General features: G+C 40.9%; 1 long non-coding RNA gene across 1 annotated transcript; it reads left to right on the top strand.

Annotated features, from left to right (window-relative positions):
- Positions 1–965: 965 nt before the first annotated feature.
- Positions 966–9,033, top strand: LOC112944913. The gene is made up of 3 exons (XR_003248865.1): positions 966–1,068; positions 8,219–8,352; positions 8,601–9,033. It is a non-coding gene; the product is annotated as an uncharacterized LOC112944913 (long non-coding RNA).
- The last annotated feature ends 389 nt before the right edge of the window (positions 9,034–9,422 follow it).

The following is a 9,422-nucleotide window of genomic DNA, read 5'->3' as shown; positions in this document are numbered from 1 at the left end:
TATAATTTTAGTCATTCATTTTAACTACACATTTAGCAGAATATACTGTTTACAGTCCTTGGGTAGTTAATGGAGGCTGTGGATCCTCTGTAGCAGATGTCCAGTTACGTCTTTAAATTGAGCTCTGATAGGATGTTGGTTCCAGCCTTCCCACCAAAAACACCAGGAGATGGGCTGACAGAGTTTGCCATCCRAGTTGATCAACCGAATTTGGCTAGTTTAAGCATTTCTGTGGAAGATGCTCAAAGGTATCTACTGCTTCTTGCTCRGCACCTTTGTGGAGAACACGAGGGTGAGGTTGCTCTTAAATGTCTCTTCCCTGCCTCACCTTCATCCTGACAGTACCTAAGCTTCAGCTCTTTTTTTCTGCTGATTTCTTTCTTTACTTTTTTTTTTTTTTTTCCACTCCCAGGTCTTTTCTCTTATAGTGATGTTCTAAAAATACAGAAAAAAAGATTAATGTTTGCTTACCCTCATGTCTCTAAGGAACAGGAAAATGCAAGATGTGGAAGCAAGTATTTTTGCCTTTTGGTTCATTATTTCTTCTGTAGCACCAAGGGAAATTGAGATGTTAATGGACAGGGCAGTGGTCCAGATATGAATGTAATGTGGGAAGTGTGTGCTGGAAACCTGCGTGGTTTTATCCCTGTGTTTCCTATCTGGAGTTTATTGCTTGAAGAACGACRGCAAACCTTTCCTGGGACCATGGTGAAATGAACAGAAGATTTCTCTGCAAATACAGAGGTTTGGCGTAGTGTTCCTCAGACCCTAACCTCCTGTTGTACTTCCCTTCCCCTTTCATCTTGCAGGCTTAGCCATGATCTTTAGTATTTGTGTTTAGCATCTGGAATGTGCAACCTTTCTAAGATTAGTGCYTTTCAAAGTGACCAGTTACTTCCTCTAATTCCATCTATCTTCTCATCTTCCTTCRAAAGGAGTCAGGTGGTGCAAGATCACAGTTTTGTTTGAAGGGAAGACCAGCTGCAGCCCACACGGAAGGGGACAGAGGAGAATGTTCCTCCTAAGAAGGGGAGGAGGTTCCTGGCTTGCAGTGMCTCTGCGTATTGTGTAAGTCTGCAGCTGGAATAAGATGTGGTGATATTGGGACTTGTTTTGTTTTGCTCTTTATTTATAAGAAATGTCTGTGGGATGCTCCTTTTCTTCTCGTCTCCGTTAAAGAATAGAGACACTTAATAATTTTCATGTGAGGAGGCCATGCCCTTTTCTTTTGGATATATATTTAAGGAATAAAGAACAGTGGAGGACCATGAAGAGCGTCCTCCCTGGATTTCCAGTAAGAGCAGATATTTCTGTAGATGCTTGAAGCTGGCTGCAAGATCCACCAGGAGATCACACAGTGGAGCTGTAGCTCCATGATGACTTGGTCTCTGACAAACAGCGTGCCAGCTTAGTGGTTTCAGCAGTTTATGATTTGTTCTGGAGTAGTTATAACCAGTCTTTAAGTTATAAGGTGGACACAAGGACAAGAAAATCACTCCTACAAGACGGCTGCATCCTCCACCCCTGAGGTTGTTTCCCCTCCACGATGTGATGCTCCTCTTGCTCCGTGTCTTGCTTAAAACACTACACACGACAAATTGCCCTGGAACGGATGCACAATACAATACATGTGCTTTCTGTGGTGCAGAATCTGTGTGAAACCACAAAGCAATAGCCAAAAGGAAAAATGAACTTACGATGGTCTCTGTGCTCTGTGCTGCATCCTGATTCTTGCTTTATTAAAAAGCTGCAGGAATGACTTCTGTGGCCTTTTGTAGGTGTAGGAGGGGAGTATAGTAGAGAGCAGTGTGTAAGGCAGAGTGGTGATCTGTGTGGAAAGTAGATCCTTTCACATCTGTAGCCTTTCTGGGCCACTCATGTGGTTCACTCCTATCTCATATGTGTCTGTTTTTGTTTACAATATCTATTTTAATGTGTCCACTACAGAAATCTGTATCTGGTCCTGCCATTTCAATGATAGCCTGTCTGAATAGATAGTGAAATACGGCAGAAAAAGAACTCAGGATTTTTATTTTGCCTAGGATCATTGTCTACTCATTCTGACAATTTGTAGGGGTTGATTAATGTTTTCATTGCTAGCTGTGGAGAATTTTTGATTTGGTTGTTTTTTTGTAGCACAATGCATTTTTTTAGAGGGGTTCCCAGAGTTTCTCAGGGTTGGACTAACAATATTATGTAGGTCTCAACATAATGCTGCTTTTCATCACAGAACTTGCTATTATCCAGAAAAAGGTTCCAATATATTTTAAAAAAATGTTTAACAATGTTGTCTGGCAGATTTACTTTGCGAGAAACTCCAGTGATGAATCTAGCTTTTGACTTCCCGGTGATGGGGTTTTCTTTCTGTCAGAAAACATTACTACTCTTTTTTTCCCCCCTTTTCTCAAGGGGAAACTAAAGGGGAAGTTTGAAACTAAACTTCCTCTATTTGTGTTAGAAAGAACTGACAGCTGAACAGATCTGGTGCTTGATACCGTGGAAGTGACACAGGGTAATAGGGAATGAATGAGGAGTCTTAACATTTGGAAGCCCAAATTACTTTTCAATTACTTTGCATAAACATTTGAAAGTATTAGAGCAATCTGTGTTAACAGCTCACCTGTTTCCATGGGTTTAATTGTGAGGCCCATCTAAAGCAGTTCTGCAGTCAAACATTGCAGGGGTTAATTGTGGAAAGGACCAAGTTCTGCTTGTATACAAAGCATAGGACTGAGCTGTTGCATGTGACACCTAAGCAAACTAGAGAGCGGGCTCAAGTCTGGAACAACCAAGCTTACAGCAGTCCCTCTGTAGCTCAGGCCATTTAGTTTAAAAAAGATCAATAAAAAGAATCCATCAGCCCAACCAGTGACATATGGTCTCTGTATTTCATGCATTTGTTTTGCTGTCAAACTTAACATGTTATTGTGATGCAAATGACTTGTGCAGCTTTCTGTTGACTTTTGTAATTTGTTTCTTACTTACCAGGGTGCTGAAAGGAGAGGGACTAGCACACTTCCTTTAACCTGGATGGCCTCCAGGTTATCGATCCAGTAAATCACACATTTTAGGCAGTAATATGTGAGAATTGATTGCAGTACAAGAAACTGGAGAGTTTAGCCTCGGAGGCTTATCACAGAGTTGGTACATAAGTTTGGATCCATCAGCAAAATGGATCTGTGGCCACCATCACCAGTCACAAGGGAGAGTGCCTGGAGGGCAGCTACACAGTGCCAGGAGAAAAATACTTCCTTCCCTACCAATACAGGAACTTGTTTTGTGCCAGCCTAGCAAGTGGAAACAAGTGGAACGAAAAGCAGAACCGAGGCAGCAGATGGCTAGACCAGCCTAGGCTGCTTTGGAAGCAGAGATTAGTCTTCATAAGGCTTTAGCTGGTTTCATGCTTGTACCTCTCCCAAAGGATCAACGCCTGCTTTCCAAGTGCTAGTGAGCTTGAGGAGTTCTCTACAGTGCACGCTAGCCTAGCAGAGCCTACTTGTGAAAGTCCAAGAAAAAGAATCCTTGTAGGCTTCTTTTTTTTCTTTCTTTCAGTTTTGAAGGACAGTGCTAAAGAGGGATAATGGACAGAGGTAAGAGGTATGCGAAAGGACAGAGAAGTCTATTAAGATGCTGTGCTCTCTGTTGTTGAGGTGCTGTGCTGTCTGTTGGGATGCTGTGCTGGTGTTGCCACAATAAAATGATCTCTTAAGCACAGGCTGGCTCAGAGACATCTTCAGTCAAGTGCGCACAAGGCACTTGGAAGTGCTGGAGCAGCAAACAATCAACTGGCCCCGTGTGTAACCATGGGGGACACAACCGAGGTTCCCATCTCTACTCATTCCGCATGGTGTCTGCCAAGCTTTATTAATCCAAATCCCAGTTTGGCTGGGACTCTGGGAGGCTTAAACTGCACATGTGAGAAAGCATCATATCTGTGGTTGTCTATAGTTCCAGGCAAATTGGACAGCAGTCTACAGTGGAATAAGTAAATCAGTGGCTTGGGGAAAATGTTGCATGGCTGCATTGACTTGACTTGACCTGAGCGTTAGTTATTGTCACTGCCTTTAGTTTCTGGCTGTTTTTGTGCAGTTGTACAGGGCTCTGTGGAAGCCAACAGTATTACAACAATACATCTAAATTATACGGCTGCCCTGTGACCGATGACCAGAGGATGCAGGTCTGGTACATGTTTGTGGACTGCAGTACTCCAGATTAGCACGAGTTATGCTTCAACTTCTCCATATATGTAGGGGCCTCAGTCACCCTATGGTATCTTTCCCCTGCCCCTTCTGTTTTTTCCTGAACAACTTCTTACCTTTGCTTCTATCAGAGCAGAATGGTGACATAGCTTGTTTAAAGGTGGCTGGTATAAGGGGCAGTTCCTTTGGGCCTAGAACAGTGGTCACCAGAAGCTGTGGAAGAAGTCCTGCGTGTAGTTTATTTGCAGGGATAGAGCTCTTGTGAATGCTGGTGTGGCTGAGTTCAAAGGCTCTGCTTTTTGTCAGCTCCTGTTGTGTTGAAGGGAGCCCCTTCTGTCCTCGGTGGCACTCTAAGGGAAGAGTTGAAAAGCTTCCTCTGCTGAGAGACAGTAGAGGACTCGTACTGCCCTTATCCCATGGTTATGAGCTGGATCGGCTGTTTTCCAAGTTGGAGCTCTAGGTCTTTGCTGATCTGGAGAGATTGGATAGTGTGAGTCTGATCTGAGAGGCTTGACACCTTGCAGCCCCCTTCGACTGCAGGTGGAATTTGTGATGGGTGGTCCTTGCACGTCTGCTCATGGCAACTGTGGACATTACCCCCTGGATTCTGGGCACAAAGTGAAAAGAAGTGCACTATTACCTGAGCAGGCTGTTAAGTCCCTGTGAGGGTGCAAAGAAAAGCGAATCTATGGGTGTATCTGAAATGAGGCGGGTTTTTCTTTCAGGCTTTGGAGAGCTTTGTCTTAGCACGTCAGTTCTGACACTTAACAGAAGCTTTGCCAAGGTCCTGGCAGTGGAGGAGGTGGTGATGGTTTGTGCCAGTGTATTTCTCTGTAATTTCAATCTTTGTTTTTACTCCTCAGCTTTTGCACTGAGCMAGTGACTGAAGTATGTGATGTATGTGGCAATTGCTTACATTGTGTGTTTCTGGTTTTTATTCTTTTTTATTTTTAGAGGACAACCAAGACTAGCTGTATGAATGTTTGAGATCTGAATACATGTTTGAAGATATAAGCAATATGCCTCTGAATTAAGGGGCCTTTTCCTGGTCTAAAAATAATAACAATTAAAAACTACCCAATTACATGTCAGAAAATCCATCATACTACTTCTGTAATGGGATTCTTAAATTTCATTGAAGAAACATGAACAAAAAAATGAACTCTACATTTTATTATGCGGTAATATTTCTTAATTAGATTGCCTTGATATAAGGCTTATTTCTGTACCAATGAAGTCATAAAGGCATAAATGTCCACAAAAAAACCCAAGTGTTTCAGGGTTCGTAAACATTGTTTATTCCCTGAAAAGAGATGTTGTGGTTTAATGGAGCAACATCTGTTATTTCAGAATTAAATGAGATCCCTGAGCAATAATTAATAAAAATATTGCCGCTAAATACAGATGGCATATTGTTTATAATAATATAAAACCATAGCAATGGCAGGAACAAGAAAACAGCAAGTGGCCCCCTGTCCATGTCATCCCCCAGGTTTTCAACAAGAAATTCATTAAGTGGTAGGTTTGTTGATTTGAATGCTTGAGCACTGATGCAGTTGGTGCAGCAGGAATTGTAACTTAGCACTTGAACCTGTGAAAAGTTGATGTGTTCATGAGAGCAATGGATGTTTAGGGAGTTTCTAGTTCCCATGATTATGTGATGGTATAAACTGAGTCCTTTGGACACTTCGTGGTAAGGTGCTCCAAACATTGACAAAAACCCTAATGCAGGATTCTTATGCTGAGTTTACCTCCCAGAGCACCTGAGTGTACTTGATTGTTTGATTTTTGTTTCTAGAAATATAAGGCTGCATGGAGCCAATGCTGGACATAAAAGGCAAGTACTCCTCAAGCTTGATAGCTCTCTCTGTTGTAACTTTATTCCTGGTCATTCATTGCAAAAGAAGTTTACTTCTAAACATGACCAGCTAAACATGACAACTTAATATGCTGATAGTAGAACACTAGTAGAAAGGTTATGTATCTGCAAACAGTTGAATAATATATCAGTGCCATATAATGATGCTGGACTGTTTTTTTTCCTCTATCAGTAATTAAGGATACTTAAGTTGGTCTGTATTTTTTTGTTTTGCTTCCRTCTATGGAGGATTTTGTTTGTTAAGGAAACATGGAAGATAGGGCAGTCCACTTAAAATGTGAATTTGAGTTTTTCTTGTTCTGATTACTGCTTTCAACAACATAACAATAACAGCCCGATTATGTTAGAAGGTCACCTGTCTGTAGGTGTCTGTGTGCAGACCAGGTGTTTTAAAGCAGTATGATAGAATTTAGCTTCCCTAGAAACATTCCCCTTCATGAAAAGGGAAACAAGTGGTTAAACTCGATGGAGACAGAAAAAAAAAAAAAAAAAAAAAAAGATTTAATGTTCCAATATAGAGGAAAACTGTTTCAAGCAGTTCAAGCCCAACAGCTGTTAACTATGCAGGCTGTTAAAGGGAAAGAAATCGACCTACGCTGCAGACACAGACAGATTGAATTCTTGCTGCCTGTCATGTAACCAGAGATAAAAGTGTTTTCCAGTGACTCTGATAAAGTAAATGCTGTCGTAATGACTCCGAGCCCRTCTCGCCCAGATGTTGCAGATTTCTTGCTGTGCTATTTATTCATAGATCTTGCTCAAATATAATCAGAGGAAGCATGTCTCAATTACAGCCATCAAACCTCGGTGACAAYGTTCATGCAAATGCAGTGATATTCCTAATGTGTTAATACACCGTTTGTACAATATGCTGCTGGTGTCTCTGAGCGTGATGATTAGAAGCCAGCAGTTAATGCAGAACTAACTTCTTAGAAGTAACTTGTTGTCCCTCCCGAATAGAAAGGGAAATGTAAGTTCTCCAGGGTATGAAGGATTGGATTATACATTTTTATGTGTATGCATATGACAGTAAGACTCCCACAATACCTGAAGTTCTCAAGGATTTTTATATGCATTAACTTATATTTGCCTTCATAATTTGGCCCTTTATATCCGATTGTTGCTACCTGATTGTGGAGCATAATTCTCTTGATGAAGGTCACTTCCTTTTTTTTTTTTTAATAAAGCTTCTCTACTGTCTATTTATCACAGTAGGAGGGAATAGAAGACACTTCTCTTCAAATTTATAATCTTATCGGCTTTTAAATGTAGAAATAAACTAACACAGAAAGAATGGTGCCAAGTTACCCTTTGCGGGCTGCTGCACATGAGCACTGGAGAACATTTCGGCATAAAAAGATGGAAGTCTTCCCCTTGTGCCTTCAAGCTGTTTATATATCTGTATCTACCCCAAAGATGTGAGATGAGATCTATGTGCCCCACCTTTTAGATGTTTAAATAATCAAAAGTACTCACGGAATCCTTCTTCATAACCAAAGAACCACCTTTAGAAACATGATGAGGACAAGCTAATAAGAAAAGAGAAACCTAGAAAAACAGTATGGAAATAAGAGACTTGTGGTAAAATATTCTGAACTACTGTTTTTCCCTCCTGATGTCCACAATTTACATTAACTTTTGAATGCAGCCCTGTTGCTGTAATGTAGGGAGAGCCTGAATCTTGCTTGTAAAGCCAGTAAAATCTCATTCTTTCTAAGGCGGAACTATCAGCAGATAGTTCTATTCAGTCGGGTGCTAGAAGTGTAAGAAGTCCTTGGGTGCAACTTTGGGCTTCAGTATTGAGCTTTGTAACTAGAATATAGTGCAAACATCAGCCATTCCTGAAGGCTTGTTACCTCTGTGTTGGACAACTGAGTTTTGGGCAGGTTAAGGAGCAGCAGCTGATGAGGTTCCGTGCTTTAATTCCTTTAAGACTATTTTTAGACCATTGTATTTGAACTCTGAAACCCGAGCCAAACTTAGCATTCAGTCAAAACGAAACAGCTTCATCACTTTGTGGTTTTCTGGGTTTCTCTTTGGAGGGAAGTTTTGAAGATGGGATGTTCTGGGTTTAGTGCAATGACAGCACTTCTCAGTGAACTTAAGCCACTGCCTAACATTAAATCCACATTAAATCCAGAGGGCTGTGTCTTACTGGAGCTGTACATTCTGGACAAGATCTGAGGTCTCTTCTACAGCACAAAATCCATCTATACCCTGAAGACCATCTGATTTCCAAAAACTTGCTTTGATCAAGCAAGGACAACTTATTTGGTAGGTATTTTGCCAGATATTGATACCGTTAAGCTCCTTGTGCTTTTCATTCCACAATGTGGCATTTAAAATTATGCTGCCATGTAATAGGTGATTTTCTTAAGAGCAATGTAAACACTACTTTTCTGTTTTTTGTCTGTGTTACCTTTGACAGCTCAGCCATAAAGTTCAAATTGAAAGGTACCAAATGAGCTCTGTGCATCTTCCTTTTTTTTTTCAGAATTTGATGATGTATTTTTTTTCTATAGGAATACCTTCCTCTCTTCCTGCAAATCTCTGAGCAGATTTCAAGGCATCGTATTTCCCTGTGTTCAGAAGAACCCCTGGATCTTCCCTCAAGCTTCCCGAGCKCTTCCTTTACAGTCCCTGCGGTTTCAGGCAGTGATTTCTGTGGGCAGAATGAATGGTTTTTGTTTGAGGCAAAACAACTTCCCTTGAGTAACTGAACAAGGGACACTGAAAAGTAGAGAACTGCTTCCAGCAAATCCTTCTCTTCTATGTACTGGCCTCCCCATGTGCACTTAGACACTTCTGCACATTTTTAGTCTTTCGGAATTTTTTTCCTCTTGTATTAATATGGATCGTTATTAATTCCCCAGTTGGAATYTCCTGTAATCTCCTGATTCCAGGAGACAGTTGGCATCGCTGCAAATACTTTGTTTTCCTGATTGTCAGATTGCAAAGGTGATTCCTCTGCGTGAGTTGTCCATGCTCAATAGGGTGCATGTTTGGGCTACTTAGCAGAAGAAATAATATTTTTTTTTCTTTTAAGCTGTGTGCTTCAGGAGATTTGAATGCTACATTTAGATAAATAGATGGAAGCTTAGCTGCTTCTCCACTCGCCCTTTCCACCAAAGTCTGACCCCAATTAAAGGTGTGAGACAAAGGGAGTTTGACTGTAATTTTTTCAGTGCATCTGGAAATGTGTTGCCTGTCTGTGGATCAAAACAGTGTAGGAGAGTTTGGCAGAATAACAAAKGTGTGAAATTATTTTTATGCTGAAGGGCTTGCATGATGAGGGCTTATATCGCATTGCAAAAAAAAAATATTCAAATCACTATTAAAAAAAA

Source organism: Nothoprocta perdicaria, unplaced genomic scaffold (assembly GCF_003342845.1).
Source record: "Nothoprocta perdicaria isolate Ctin4 unplaced genomic scaffold, notPer1 scaffold_178, whole genome shotgun sequence".
In the NCBI taxonomy this organism is placed as follows: domain Eukaryota; kingdom Metazoa; phylum Chordata; class Aves; order Tinamiformes; family Tinamidae; genus Nothoprocta; species Nothoprocta perdicaria.
The sequence above is the reverse complement of the archived record's forward strand: the minus strand, read 5'-3'. Positions and strand labels throughout refer to the sequence as shown.